Raw genomic sequence first — 15,482 nt, 5'->3', positions numbered from 1 at the left:
GCCAGGAGCTGCCTGCTTGTCCCATTTCAGGCATTTTGTCTTCAGAAAGCTATGGCCGACTTAGAATACGGACATTTTTTACTCTCTTTCTGGATTTGCATGCTCCTTAACACTGCTTGTTTGGAAATTCTGATTTATTTTTTTTAAATCATGGAAATATCAGTGCAATAGTATACACTCCTGAGTGTATATTTGTCAAGTTGAACCTAAACTTACACAGTCTGTTGTTGAAGGCATGAGGTGTTCACATACCTGACAGGTACACATAGACCTTAACCCATTGAATAACTGTCTTCCCACTGGCTATAGCACAGTCTTGGTGCCCCCTCCACCCTCCCCCAATTTACTGATGAATGCATTGTGTATTATTCCTTAAGGTTTGTAACGTTCATATTACTGCAATTTAATTAAAACAATTAATATTCATGTAGTAATAAATGGTAGCAGCAATTTTGTGAACAAAATGGTTTTGAAAGTACCCTATGTGCATACAAATGGTTTAATTTAAATAAATATTATAATTAACATCTTATTTATAACATAAATCAGGAAATGCTTATAGAGCTCTGCCTTGTGTAGCACTTTTGAAAGACAAAGCTCCAGGCATCTGCCAGCATGCAAAGGAACAGGGGTGAGGGGAAGAACAATACAGCCACTGCACTGTTTTCTACCATTTAATCTTCCAAGGAACACACAATCATACAATAAAAAGCAAGATACAGGATCAAATGAAAGGAAGGTAAAGATGGGAAACTGAAAGACAGAAATCACACTCCTGTGACAAAAAAGATTAAACTGAAATTACCGTAAGGAGGTGCTGAGTTTGAAGCCTCTCACTTGTCACCGTTTCATTACATTATTTTTAGTGAGAAGCTCAATATGAAGCCATTGCTGGATGACAAAAGTCACTGTCTTCCTGCAGATCTATAATTCTAAGCTATCAGGTGTGGAAAAACAACCCACATGCACAAGGATATCCTGTCACTGCGTCAAGGTGGGAGAGCACTTCAAATATTAGCGCTGTGCCCTGGCTTCCCCATAAAGATCTTGTTTACAACATTGAAATTATTCTCAGCTAACTAAAGCTCCGTCTACAATATTTTGTTGTTTGAGAGCACTGTTCTGCATTGGAAATATTAGGAAGTAGTGCTGGTACCTGGGAGGAGGGGGTGAACCTTTTTTGGAGCGTTCCCTCCTGCTTGCTTTTATTAACAAGTCTTTCTGCTGATTCGATTTCTCGTCGAAGTAGAGACAGTCTGTGGAGATGATTCTCTTTGCTCTGTGCTGGTTTCCACTAGAGTAAAATGACTCTGTTCCCTGTGTGGGAGGGAATTTTTTTTAATACCCCTTAAGATGGCCTTTCCAATTTTTGCCTGTTCTCTTTCTTTCCTCCTTCTTCCCTCCCCTGCCCATTTGCTTATTCTCCATCTCTCACGCATCACGCCTAGGCTTTCAGAGAGAACTGTATGGGACTCCCCCCCGATATGTCCACACTGTTTCTCTAGGAACATTTAGGTACCATACCAAATAAAGAAGGAATACTTGCCTTTTTCCTAAGTAAATATTTCAGCTACATCAGAACAATTCCTGAAAGGTCACAGCTGAATGTACACTCTTAGTAAATACTGTTATACTGCATGGATCTAGAAGAGATCCCTTTTTCCTAGGAATCTGAAACACCTGTACCCTGCCCAAATCCTGATCATTTCCAGCTGCTTGTCTGAAGTAGTAAGCAGCACAGACATCGGGAATTTTCTCCTACTGCTCTGTACATTCTTCTGTGGACAAAGGCTGCAGGGTACTGAGGTAGAGGAATTCTCTTCCTGCCATATTAAAACCCATATTGGGATTGTGTTACTTTTTAGCCAAGCTTGGAAATTTTAAGAATCGAGATACAAGCAATTAGAGCCAGCCTAATCTGCAGCTTAACAATTAGGATATTTATATTGGAACAGGCTAGTATTCTGCTCCTTCCTCTCTGGCCTTTATCTAATACTAAATGGATATGTTTGTTAGATAGAAGACAGAAGCCCTGCCTAGCTCACAGTCTCTGTGTCATTTGAGAAGAGGTAGCAATTATGTCTGAGTTTTCTGTAACTGAGTAAACCAAGGCAGCCTTATAGTGATATGCTCAGAATTTTACATAAACTTAGCTACTCATCAGCCTGAAAGATGGTATGGCAAGAAGCTGATATTTTGCTGAGAGGGTCATTGTGTTGAATGTGGCTGTATCCTTATTCAGGTTCATTATTATTATTTAGATTGAAAATCTGTTTTCAATGTGGAAAGTGGATATTTTCTAAATATGCAACAAGAAAACAGTCCGTGTTCCTTGCAGATGGGAAGGATTGTAGATGATCCCTTCCTGCAGATGCAGAAGGGATTGTAGCAGAGATACCTCCTAGCAGTGCATAGATTAAACAAAAAGGCATCTAAATAAATATTGCCTTATTACAAAATATATTTGATACACTATTTATTCATCTTTTAGGGAGATTTATTTACTTTGGGTCTGGTTTGGAGTTATTAGTGTTATTTTTTGTTCAATTTGTTGTCTACCGGTTCTACGCCTTCTTAAACAGTTCTTGTCTTGTAAAACACTTTCTGGTTTTCAAGCTAGTACCCTTGTACAATGACAAATGCATTGTCAGGCCTGGAGACTTTGAGGGCAATACTTTAGAGGATTGGAGTACAGGCACAGAAGCAGAGAAAGTATAGAAGAATGCTGTGGTAGACAGAAGAAACCTTTGGAGTTAGCACAGAAAGGATGTTGGATGGGATTCATTTCCCAAGAAGCATCTCATCAGGAAGCCTGTGTGTTTTTAACGCTTGAACTGTTGTGAAGCAATTTGTAGGTTGTGGTTCTTCCCTCAAGGCAAGGCTTATGTTTAAGGCATCAGTGTGATATTAGGAATAGATTTCATTTAGAAGGAAGGCCAAATGAAAACATCATGTCTATTTCTTTCAGGAAATTCTGATGTATCTCTTCATTTATATCTTGTCTCATCAGGAAATTTATTGGCCCAAGGAGAACTGCCAAGGTTTCATTTGGGTGAATTCTTCATTTTTTTCTTCAGTAAAATGGCTTAGCAAAAACCAATAAATTGCTATCTAATTTTGTTTCTTTATCCCTTTGCAGTATGCAGTTTTCAGTTATATTTCTGGAAAGTGTTACTTCAGGATAGTAATAGATTTCTGTCATGGTTGTGGTCCGAGTTTAACTTGAATGACATTGCCTCTTCAGTACCAAAGGGACCTCTATCAATGATCTTGTAACAGTATAAAACGAGTTTGGCAAGAGAAAGAAAGCAATTTCTACGATAATAATACAAAAGTGCTGATGTGGATGTCCTGGAAAACTGTTTTGGCTGTATACCAAATCATTAGTCAACTGAATGACTGTTCTAACTTCTGTACTCCAGTAAACTGTACTGTTCATGGTAGCATCTACTTCAAAGCAGTTGCTTGATTTTTGTCCACTTCAGCAGAGAAATACGTCACTGAATCTGCAAATCTGTTGTATACAAATCAAAGTGGAGGAGTGCATGGCCCTATGATAAGGGAATAAGACATCTAATGGGCAGATTATTTAAAATATTTCTCTTGCAGAGTGGATGCAAGAGACAAATTAAAAATTAAGCTAAACACATTGGCTTAATTTTAAGAATTTAGAGCAGCACAGGAAGGTAAAACCCAACCAAAAGTGTCTGAATGAAGAAGAGGGATGAGCACTTCAGCACTGTCCTGTGAGAGGACAGTCAATGGTAGTAGAGGAGGAAAGAGGCTGCAAAGCTATAATACATACAGACAAAATCAATTAGGTGCTCCCCACAGATCAGATAAGCCAAATTTATCCCATTAGCCCCTTTTTATTCAGTAATAGTGATGAAGGCCCTGGCAATGAGAATAAAGGTTAACATTTCTATAAACATACAGCACTGAACTTCCTGCTCCCCAGAAGAGGGGGCTTAATGTGGCCTGATGCAATCTTATTAACCTCTGAGTCCCAGTATAACTTATTCTAGGTCCTTGTCTCAGCTAGAGCAACCACCTTCGTGGTACCTATGGCCCAAAGCACTGCTCAGGGTGGTTGCAGCATTTCCCGCTCTTTGTTCTAGCAATTCCCTTGAAGTGGTCTCCTCACTTCCCTCCCCACCACTAGCCTCAAGGGCAAATTTACCAGTGACTTGGAGGCTGAAGGACTCCTCCAGCTCCCACTTAAGTCAACAGTTTCTTAAACCCCTTCTTATTCATCAACTATGTAATATTGTCTACTACACTAGGTCCACTGACATTTTCCTCTACGGTCTTCTTATCAGTCTTTCAGGAATTCTTTCCTGGTTTTCAGGCTTTCTTCCAGCCACTTTCTGCTGCACGAAGGAAGGGCTGAAAAGGAGAAGGCTAGCCAGTGTTTTGTTTAAAACCTAGCCATCTTATCTGCCATTCTGCTCTGGGAATTGTAATGCTTCTGTTTTAAAGTCTTTCTCTTTTCTGCATGCCTTTCACACTTGGTAAGTAGCACCAGGTTTTGAATTTGCCTGTTCTTAAATATTGTTTTGTGTAGGAGTCCTTTAGTTCCCTGAAGATCATGATGACTATGTCATGCTTCTTTCAAGAGAGGGTGGAGGCTCCATTAATATTTCCTGGTTTTCTCAGTTCCAGGATTTTCCATTTGCTTGAGACTCACAGTTTTATTTCTGATGATAGATACAACTGTTGCATCAATGGCTCCACTGATATGTTGGTAAAAATGGTCTAGTGAACATTGAGATTATAATACATTGAGAAGGCAATAACAAAAGTTGTTGGAGCACTTAAACTAAGCACTATGAGAGCAGTATAGACATTATGGATAAAGTGATTGTTTTCCTTGTTATGATGTTTTGTTAGGCTCTACTCTTAACTCTCTAATATGCCTCCTAGGATTTGATGGAGCTTGTTCAAAACCCCATCTTACATAGTTACCAGCTTTTCGCATCAAGCAGCATAAATAGATTCTCAATATAGTTTAAAATAGTTTAAGAGAGTATTGCAGTTACACCCATATAATTGTGTAATGTGCTATATAATGCAAACAATTACTTGAATGTGCAGAACAAGATAAGACAATTGGCTTTCTACACACACAGAGACAGTGACTGGATTTCAGTGGTACTTAAGCATATAATTTTTGTTTGAAATCAACAATGCTCCATTAGTCATTGGTGGACTCAAAACTTATAGAAGAGCTAAAAAAACATTTATTTTAGAGTGTAGAGGATATATAAATTTGCAGTGGCTCTCAGAGGTTTGCATGTTATGCCCAGGTGTGTATGCTGCCTCTCTAAGGAAAGTCTCTGTATTGCCCTAGGACCTCTGTTACGTGAAGAGAAGGTTGCATGAAACGGCCTGGGCATAGCGAGAGAAGATTTCTCCTACAAGTGCTTTCCTACAACAGGTGTTTCATACTTGAAATCTAGTGACAAGGCAAGTGATGAGGGAGGGCATCTAGAAATGGATTAATGCCTTTTTTTGTGTGTCTGTGCGTGCACATAGATATCTGTGTCGATAGAGTTAAGTATAAAGTACTTAAGGCAAACCGATGCCTGGTTTTATCCTAGTAATAGGGGCATCAGTCCATGCGAGCAGTAAGAGCAAGTAAGAATTTTTTTTTTACCATAAGGTTCCCTGCGGTATCCCATGCTGTGATTCATAAAGGGAAGGGGCGGGGGGGAAGGGGAGAAGGAGCACCTTGATTCTTATTTATCACTTATCCAGGGACAGTGATTCCTACAACAAGGCAATGATCCCACAGGTCTTGAAAGTAAGTTCTATCCCTTCTTCATCAAACGATGTAATTTATCTCCCCTTGGAACACTGTGTTACTATCCAGCAAATACTAAGCAAATAAAACTGTTGGATCTTTTCTTGATGCTCATTAGATCTCTGTGTTTGGTGTCACGTATACCAATTGTGAGCTATGGCAAATGAAAAGATAAGAGAGAAAGGTGACTGTTAGCATGACATTTGCATTTTAATTAGTGTCCTTTCGTATTCCTATTATTGTAATTTAGAAAATAACTTACAGGTGATAATTAAAGAAAATGTGTTTATTCAATCTTTATCTAGGACTCTAGAAAAAATCAAAGAAATTTTTATAGCAAAAAGTGAACTAGAAGGAATCTTTCATATTGAGTTTATTCTCTTCTCGTCACGGCCATGTTCAATTCCATTCATTAAACAATAGCTCTTAAACTCCATCTTAAACACTAGTTAAATCTCTGACCTTTTTTTTTCCTATTATAAAGCTGCTTCACTCCTGTGATGGTTAGAAACCTTTTCTCATTTCCAGCCTAAATGTATTCGTGACTGCTTTATACTCATTTATTCTTGTGCCAGTACTGCCTTTGAGTTTAAAAAGTTCCTGTGTCTCTGCATTTATTCTTTCTTCCCCCACCCTATGTATTAATAGATAGGAGTCTTACCCACCCTCATCCTTCACACAGTTTAGCTTAACAAGCCAAGTTCTGCTAGTCTCTTCCAATAGCTCAAGTTTTCGATGCCTCCGACAGTCTAGGAAAAGTATACTGCATCTGCTCAATCTGCAGCATTTCCATTGTGAGTCAGGTATCTTGAACACATGGAAATAAAAATGTCTGTCTTGCAGATGAGGTCCTGCTAGGAAAATGCATGTGAAGCATACAGAAAAATTAAAATGTATAACATATCTCTGTCCTGCTGGTTTTTACCAGGATATCTTCTGCAATGGGTTTCTCTGTCCGTGTAAATTATAGGTTATAATTTTCTGACCTCATTGTGACAGATTTATTGTAATAGGGAATTTATCTCTGCCGATTGTTATCTATTCATTTCATCACAATTTTATTATCATTGGTTCTTCACTTCATAAATACAGAACCAGTGGTGAGTGATACCAAGGACAGAACTCTTGTTCTTTGGTTCTAGAGATGCTGGAGCACTCCTTCAGGACCAGCACACCATCTTGTTGATGTGAGATCTTGGGTGATGTTTGTCTTTTTTGCCTTGTTTGCAACTTATCATCGCAGAATGATTAATTCAGGTACCTTGCTTCTACCTCAGATCTGATGCTTTCGCTTCCCTGCCCTCCAGATCTCCCTCTAGGAGTCTATAACAGTTTCTCCTAGTAAAAAACCTGCCTCAGTACAGGCTTCTTACTATCCTTCCCTGAATCGTTTGCGTCAAACAAAAATCTGCTTTGTCCATGTTATTCTTTCTTTTACCTCATGTGTCATTACACCATTAATGTACGTTATATGAGCACCTTCACCTCAATTTCTTTATTTCCTAAAGAGAGTGTATCAATCATTTGGCACACCTCTTTGTGTTCCACCAGGTTCTGTTTATCTCTGCAACATCAGTTTTTATGTTCTGAATCAGTGGTTAGAGTTGCTCCTCGCAATAGTACCCTAGGAGCCCTCCCAGACCCAGTTTCCTTGAAGGATTAGATGTAGCAGTTTAATTTACACCACTGTCTATCTGGCTACTGCTCTCACCCATATGGGTACCTTCTGCTCTTTTCAGCAGGTTTCTGTTCTTCTCTCATTAGAAGCCTGAATCAAAACCCAGGACTCCTCCTTTCCTAGCTGAAGGGAGTGATAACAACAGTGACATAAAATGAGAACTAGGTACAAGCACAGATGGAAATTTTCTGTTAGAATAACAATTGTGATTAATCTGCATTTCAAAATTTGTGTCCCCTCATCCCCTGTCATTTCCCCCACCCTGTGACAGAGTCACCAGGAGGTTGCTACAGCTCCATGCTACCGTTTTACTGTTCTACACCTTTAAACTATTGTGATAAAAAAGGGTGATCAATAGCTCAGTTACAAAAGAGTTTGGAGGGGAGGAGAGGGTTTGCCTGCTTGTGAGCCAGACAGCTCATCTCATGCAATGAGGCTGAACAACTTCTGTTTGATGATTGTCACGGTTGGGTGAAGTGGAGCAGGGAGGGAATAAATGTCTTTCAAATTAGATTGCAAAACTACAGGGGAAGAATGCCTGCCTGGAATTTTTAGCCAACCACAGATCTGGTTAACTAGAATCATGTCTTTATTTAATTTGATAGCTACTTTCCTAATTTAGGCTTAAATTGTTACAGTCCAGCCCTTTTCAAAAGGGGTCTGTTCTGAGGCTGGTTTTACTTGCACAGCCCTCGACGGGTGCCGCTAAGGGCAGCTTTGCCTGCCCTCTCTGCCTCTCCCAGCTCTCCGTGAGTGCAGTTATCTCCACACGGGCTCTGTGGGAGCCTCTGACAACATCAGAAGTCAGCTCATGGCATCCTAAGCCACCTAAGACCGAGACACTCTCAGGCACCTGGGGTGTCAGATGCTTCAAAAGGGGCAAATTCACTGCCAGGACAGACTGCGCCTCATCTTGAGAGGCAGGCGGAGGGGGCCCTCAAAGGCCAGGGTAGATGTAACTACTGAAATTTAATGGAAAGGCTGCCTTACTGGGTTATAGATTGGCAACCTCAAGGCTTTACATGGTTCTGTTTGCTTTAGCAAAGTCTAAAAATGCACTTGAATTCATTGTTGAACCTGGACCTCTCAGATTCAGACAATAAAACTGAATAAGCAGAATACGAGGTAAATCTCATATGAACTTTGCTTCCAACTAAAATGCTTCTATCCTATTTCTCAGGTCGTAGCAGTCAGTTAATTTGCTTCTGTTGCTGTTCTAACAGTCGAATTACAAATGTGTTTGCTTTTCACAGTAACTTTGGGTTATACTGGATACATCACGTTCGTTTTTGATTGAACAAAGTGGATGCCACGTTGCCAGTCATTCTGTTTACATGAAGCTTTTCATCATCAAAATTTATACTGTGCTCTCAATTGGCAATGGTTTACAAGAGTCATACATGGAAATACTCACATGATAGAGGTCAGGCGTCTCTTCAGAGTGGCAGCGAAACCCTTTCTTTAAAAGCTTAGGTGAAATTGTGACTGTGCTGATTTACACCATTTAACAAGCTGGCCCTCCAGTATTAGCCCAGGGGGACAATAAATTTCTTTAGAATATCTGTAATTCAGCAGCAACATTCCTATCATCCTGCTGCTAACCTCCAAAGGAGTGCGATTGACTTATATTTGTTGTGGTTTCTCTGTCAGGAAAAAAAAAAACCACCTAAATGGACCTGCCTCTGCCATCAGCAAAAGGTGTCAGGAGCAGCGTAATGGAAAGACGGACAACTTGTTATGACACTTCTGGGGACCTGGAGGAAATCAGTTCAGCTCCTACCACTGGGGAAAGATTTAGGGTAAAAGAATCAATTTACCCCACACAACTTAGGCTTCAAAAGAATAAAGCTGTTCTTTCCGAGTCCCTGGCTGATTGTAGCAGGCAGGAGAAATGAGGTGTCACTAATCTTTCCACTGCTTTCACTGACTATTTGAGGAGCACAGATCTCTTTTTAAAGGCCTCCTGCAGGCAGGTCTGTCACAGGTGAGTCCATCTGCGGTGGCGGTGTGGCTCTGCAGTGGTACGCAAGTAACGAGGAGGAGTCATCTGCTTCAGTGTCTGGAAAAGGTTAGATTTTGGAAAGAAAGCATCCTTCCGGTTTCAGGATAAAAGTCTCTAAATGCCATGTTTAGTTAGGTTAGGGCTTAAATTATTTTCAGTGGGACACATCAGCTGACTTAACCAACAAGAAGGAGGCGGCCAATCCAGTGGAGGACTAAATGCTTTTTCTGAGACTGCATTTGCTTCAAGTCTCAGCTTTGCCATAGCCAGTACAATTAGCACTAGATTTGGTAATGGGACCATGAATTTTATTCCTCTTTTCTTCCACTGCTTTTGTAAACTTCACAGTCTAAGGAAACCTTAATCCTTAGCTTATGATTTGCAGCCTTTTGTGTTGGATTATTTTTTGTTGTTGTTTGGGCAAAATGCCACGATGCAACTGAAAATTACTAGGACAGCATAAGCTAGGACAGTTTTACAAATAGTAATTGTAGCATGGGCATCTGCAAGATGCCTCGCTGTTCGGTGGCTAGGATGAACTGACCTGGCTGTGCACCAAGGATGATGGGCATCCCTGCGTGCAGGGTCTATGCGCTGCCTCATGCCTTGTCTCACCTTCGTCGGAAAGCTGCCTTTAAGAGGTATTCTGTTTGGACTTACTTCTGCGGGACCAACCACAAAACAATTGAGCCGCTGGGAGCAGGAGGGGTGATGTACGTATGAGCAGGACTGAACTCTGCAGAGGCGGCATCTGGCTCACGCAGAAAGGCATTTTAACAAAGCTAGGACAGTTCTTTCCTGCAGGCTCCCACCGTGGAGCAAGTTCATGACCCTTGTTCTTTCTCAAGCAGACATATTTTCAATTAAAGCTGCCTCCTTAACAGAAAAGGATACATATTAGAAAGGGCAGGCTGGAACATGTGATGTGTCCTCCAGGCTCTTTCCCTGCAGCGTGACTAGAAGAATGGCCTCAGGCGAGGCTGCTTATGAGAAGGGGGAAAAAACTTTCTCTTGCTGCCTTTCAAGATAAGGCAAAGGTAGAGGACTTTTTTTTTCCCCTCTGTGAGTTCGTTTTTTTCCTCTATGTAGCTATCCCCTGTCAGAGTTCAGGCAGCATTAGTGTGTCCATTATAAACCTGTTTGTGTGAAACATCCCATCTATTTTATATGGTATCTTAAAATAAAATAATGTATAATTTATAAATGTGGGGATGAGAAAACTTGGTTGGGGGGGAGGGGGAGGAGCAAATAGAGAAGCTGTAACATTTCCTTCCACACGGTGTCCTGCTGATATCGGTTGCATGTCTCCTACTGACCAGATTACTGGGTCACCACTGTTCTGGCCTCATCAGCTCTTGAGTCTTGCTTGCTCTGAACAGTCTGCAGGGCTGGCTCCTTTCATGGCCCCACTGTCGTTCTTCCTGGGACAGACCTGAGGGTAACCCTCAATAAATCTTTTCTAAGAAAACCCTTGCACTTGAGTTTCCTTGTTTCTCAGGAAGTGACCCTCCATTTCATATTTTGATTAACTCCGATATTACTCAGAGCATTGACTTCTCTGAATTCTTTAAAGACCCGCCAAGGTGGAATAAAATACACGCATAGATTCATCCTCTTTGCTCTCACTAACTGGTACAAGTATGCAGATCTTGTCACAACAATAAATGACAAAAAAGCAGCTATAGAGGGTCAGGCCAAAGGCCTGTCAAACCCCATATTTTGACCCTGGCAGTTGTCAGATGCTGATACTTCTCTATAGACTCTGCTGCTCTCCTCTCTCCATCCATTTCCTCACACTCTTGGGACAGAGCCAAAAGTCCTGCTTCCTTCCTCTTTCACTTCTCCTTCAGGTGGCTTCTCCTCTGGAGGCTCTTTTGCTGCTCCATGATACTTTCTGCTTCTGTTCCCTGAAGTCTTTTTACAGCTTCTTTACTGAAATTGTGTAAATTTGGCAGTGCTTTAAACCTAGCTCCTGTGAGAATTCTTTATAGGTGCAGCCGTTTATAGCTGTGACTTGGTTTCACTATTTCCACTGAGAGTTTTGAGCCTATTCCACAACCATTCAGCTTCCTTAGGAAGGGTACACTATGAGCTGGCCATTCCCTTTAACTCTACAGGATCACCCTGCACATGCTGCTTTTATATTTTCCAAAACAAGGGTTCAATGTTGCATGTAATGCAGGTGAAACACCGCATCCCACCTGCAATTTGCCACCTTCACTGGTCCTTCATTTTCAGAGCAAATGCAACTCCCAGCAAGATGTCGCTTCAAAGACCCTGGAAGCCACTGTGTCCTACAAGATGCTGTCTGCCAAGGCTGGGACTCAGATGCAAAAACGAAGGACTGGAGTGTGTGGAGGATGAACAGAACTAGTAGATTATGAGTGCTTTGGCCCCAGGCCAAAACAGAAGTTTTCTGAAATGTAATGCCTGAATTTTCTTTCAAATAGATAGCTTCCTCTGGCTGTGATTTTTGAGAGTCCAGCAATATCCTGTAATATGGAGCAATAGAGAAAAGAGAACAGGTTCCCTGTTATAAAATAAAGTAAACATCTAACAAATCCTTGAGATACAATCCTTGAGACATAACTCGAGTTATTGTTTTATAGTGGTTATAGGGGAGCAACAGTTGTATGGATTATGAATAACACAACCCCTGATGCTCCCAGAGTTTGCTCCTGGTCTCCAGCAGGAAATGCTCTTCCACTCTGCAAAACTGCGGCAGCTCAAGAGCTGTGCTATTCCTGACTGTCTGCAAGCTTTTATTCCGATTAAAGAGCCAGAACGTTGTCAAATGAAAATGAATGCTGTCACAAGCAAATTTAGTGTCTGTGTTTACAGCAAGCAGTTCTTCCAGTTCTGATTAGGATATGGCTCCATCTGTCTCTGGCTGGTCACTCCGCCATATTTTGTGGAAGGCCTGTGTAATATAAAGGAAAACCCAGATTTGAAAGCAAACTACAATTTCGTCCTTGCCCTGCTTTTGCTTTGTCTATACACAGTATTTCTATTCCTTTTGATTCCCTGATTCCCACAAAGCAGAGAACATGAGGCCGTTTTATTTTACTGAATAGGTAATTGATGCATCCACTTTAAAATTATCTAAGGTGATTTTTTGGGTTTTTTCTATCTTTTCCTCAGCTGTTAAAAGCCTTCATACACATTGGCTTGTAGGCCACCCTGAAGTGATTCCAGCATGGAGCTTTCATAATAAGTTGCACTCACTGGGTTGAAACAATAACTTAAAAGTACCAGTGGGGGAAAAAATATGTAATCTCTTTCTATTTGGATTCCCCTCAGTGGACAATGATGGTTAGACTTGTTTTAAAGCATGACTATAAAACCCAGACATATATCAGCCACTTCCACAGTTGCTACTGCAATAGCAAAATAGCTTCAGCAGACAGAAAGGAATTGGCTTAGAGGGATGTAACAAGACACGAGAAAACTAAAAAGTATATGGATTTGTGTGCCCATGCTCTTGGGTTTTTCCTAAACGTAGAACGGGTGATATTGAAATAGGTACCCATGCACCTGTATTGGGTTTTTTTGTAAATCCAGTAATGCTAATTGTTCTTGTGCACAGCACTGTTGTCTCTGTGACACTCTTCACAGCAGCTCTTAACTCCCTGTTCTGTGCTTTAATAACAATACCATCTGGCTGAGGTTTTCAGACTTGCCTCTGGGGGTTGAAAGCCTGTTTTTCCATTATAATTAATGAGATTTGGGTGTCCAAAACCCCTGGGCAGCTTTGAATACATCACCTGCATCTTCTTGGGTTCATAAGTGCTTTGAGACTTTCAGAAGAAAAAGCCATTAAGCTGACCTGAGATGGTAGGATGCTATGCAGTCTTAATGCTTGACACACTAGTTTCTGTGTAAAGTGGCCAAAGCTTGCTTTATTGTACCTGAAAGGGAATGTTGTTGGCTTGGTTAAGAATGAACAAACCTCTTGAGGACCTTATGAAGTACATTTAATTTTTATTCCTAAAATAGTTGACTAAAGGTCAGAATGCTATTTTTTTTGTTGTTCAGTATAAATGCAACATTTTTAATGTCTTACATTAGAGCAAAATTTGGTAGTCATAAAATACATAAAAATCTGGCAGTCGTCAGTAGCAGCAGTTATCTGTGGTATGACAAATATGCAATAATTTGTTTCAAGATGCTACGGACCAAGAGTGGCCAGCCTTAATGTCAGGTTCCAAAATCTTCACATGATCCCAATCAACAAAATCCCTTCCATATTTACAGAAGAGATGAGAAATGAGGGCAGGCAGTTGCTTCTAGTCATCTTGCAGGCTGAATTTCAGCAGCAAGGGCAGACCTGAGCTGTTCCTCCTGTGTCATTTCTCCTGGCAGCTGGGGGTTTGGAGGCTCCCACAGCTGGAACCAGCTGTGCTGGGGAGTCACACTTGAATTGCACATGGCTTAAGAGCCACCCTCTGGTCACTTCGTTCTTAAGCAAACTGCCAAATAGCTGGAGAGCAGAAATGCTGCACCAAAGCATTTCTGTCCTTCAGGCAAGTAATGCCCGTCGGATGGCAGATGTATGTCATGAGCATCTGCATAAGAGGGTCTTTGGCATTTATTATGAAGCTTTGCTCCATGAAAACTGTGTAAAAATGGAGTTTTGTAAGACAGAATTAAAAATGCTTTCTATCTACTGCAGGAGAATCCTTTCAGCAGAGGTAGGATAGATGGGCTCACTAAAATAGTAAATGATATAAAAAGAAAGTGGCTTCATGCAGAGGACAGTCATTTGCAGTTAAATGGCAAATAAAAAATAAGTAGTGAGTCAGTTCAAATAATATTGTTTGGGATAATCCATTTGGGTTTACTTATATAATCTATTTATATAAGAATCTACATAAAAATCTCTGCACTCACTCTTAAGAGTCTTGTTCAGTTTTATGTTGTTTTGGACTTATAACAAAGGCCCCTTCTGTATGCTTTACAGACTGAAAAAAATGGGTTTGTTCTTTTAATAAACTCATAGACTATCAGAATTTTCATGTGATAATCTTCTGGACTTAAATAAGCTGCCTCAAATATGACTCAATTATTAGATTTGTAAACGGCATATGGGAGGATGTGGTTTCATGCTCAGTGTAAGCAGATATATATCTTGTACCACCTCTCAAAATACCGATTTTAACTGCAAGATCTCAGCTTTCCCTTGGGCTAGTGTTAGCAGGGAGCAGATCTGGCTGAAGACTAACCTGCGTTTGGGAAAATTAAAAAAAAAAAAAAAAACCACAAAGTTTTCAGCAAGGTCAATTTGCTTGGCTGAGCCAACACAATGAAAGGATGGAAGCACAAGGCTAAGGACAGAGTGGGAGTGGGAATCACGCTTCTGGCGTCCGTGTGGTCTCAGGTTGACAAATGCTTCTTGTACCATCACGCTCTGAGTTGGTATGAACATGCCTATGCAGAAAATGTACAAGCAATTTAGGACATCAGAAGCAGCTTGCTGCATGCCAGCATAACATAATTGTTGATAAATCACATTGCTGGCTTTTGGGTTTGGGTTTTTTTGTGTGGTTTTGAGGTTGTGATGTTTTTTTAAGACTGCTAGCTCTATATTCTACAAGGACTTTAGGCTAAATCAGAGAAAAAATTAGCTATGTAAGTATATGCAGCAATTTCTCTCTTAGTGAAACAGAAGGAAATCCTGACAGACCTAGATGAGAGGGAAGAAAGGACAGCAGTTTTCCCAAGAATGAGACACATTTCAGAACAAATGCTATGTGTAAAGAATATGACAGTAGGCTCAGTAGGATGTCAAAAGATATGGGTATGGTAATGTCTGCATTATTATTTGTTACGAATTTCAAAGACTGCAGACTGGCCTCTGGAACAGTTTATTAGCTGGGCTCAGCAAATCACCTCTGCCCTTGTTTACTGGTATAAGTGAGCAAAAAGGGAATAATACTGTAATTCAAGGAATTACAGGGAATTCATTACAGAGTGTTTGCACCATGTAGTCAGTTGTTAAA

This window comes from Platalea leucorodia (genome assembly GCF_965183815.1).
Source record: "Platalea leucorodia genome assembly, chromosome: 4".
Lineage (NCBI taxonomy): Eukaryota > Metazoa > Chordata > Aves > Pelecaniformes > Threskiornithidae > Platalea > Platalea leucorodia.
This window is presented reverse-complemented; position numbering follows the sequence as displayed.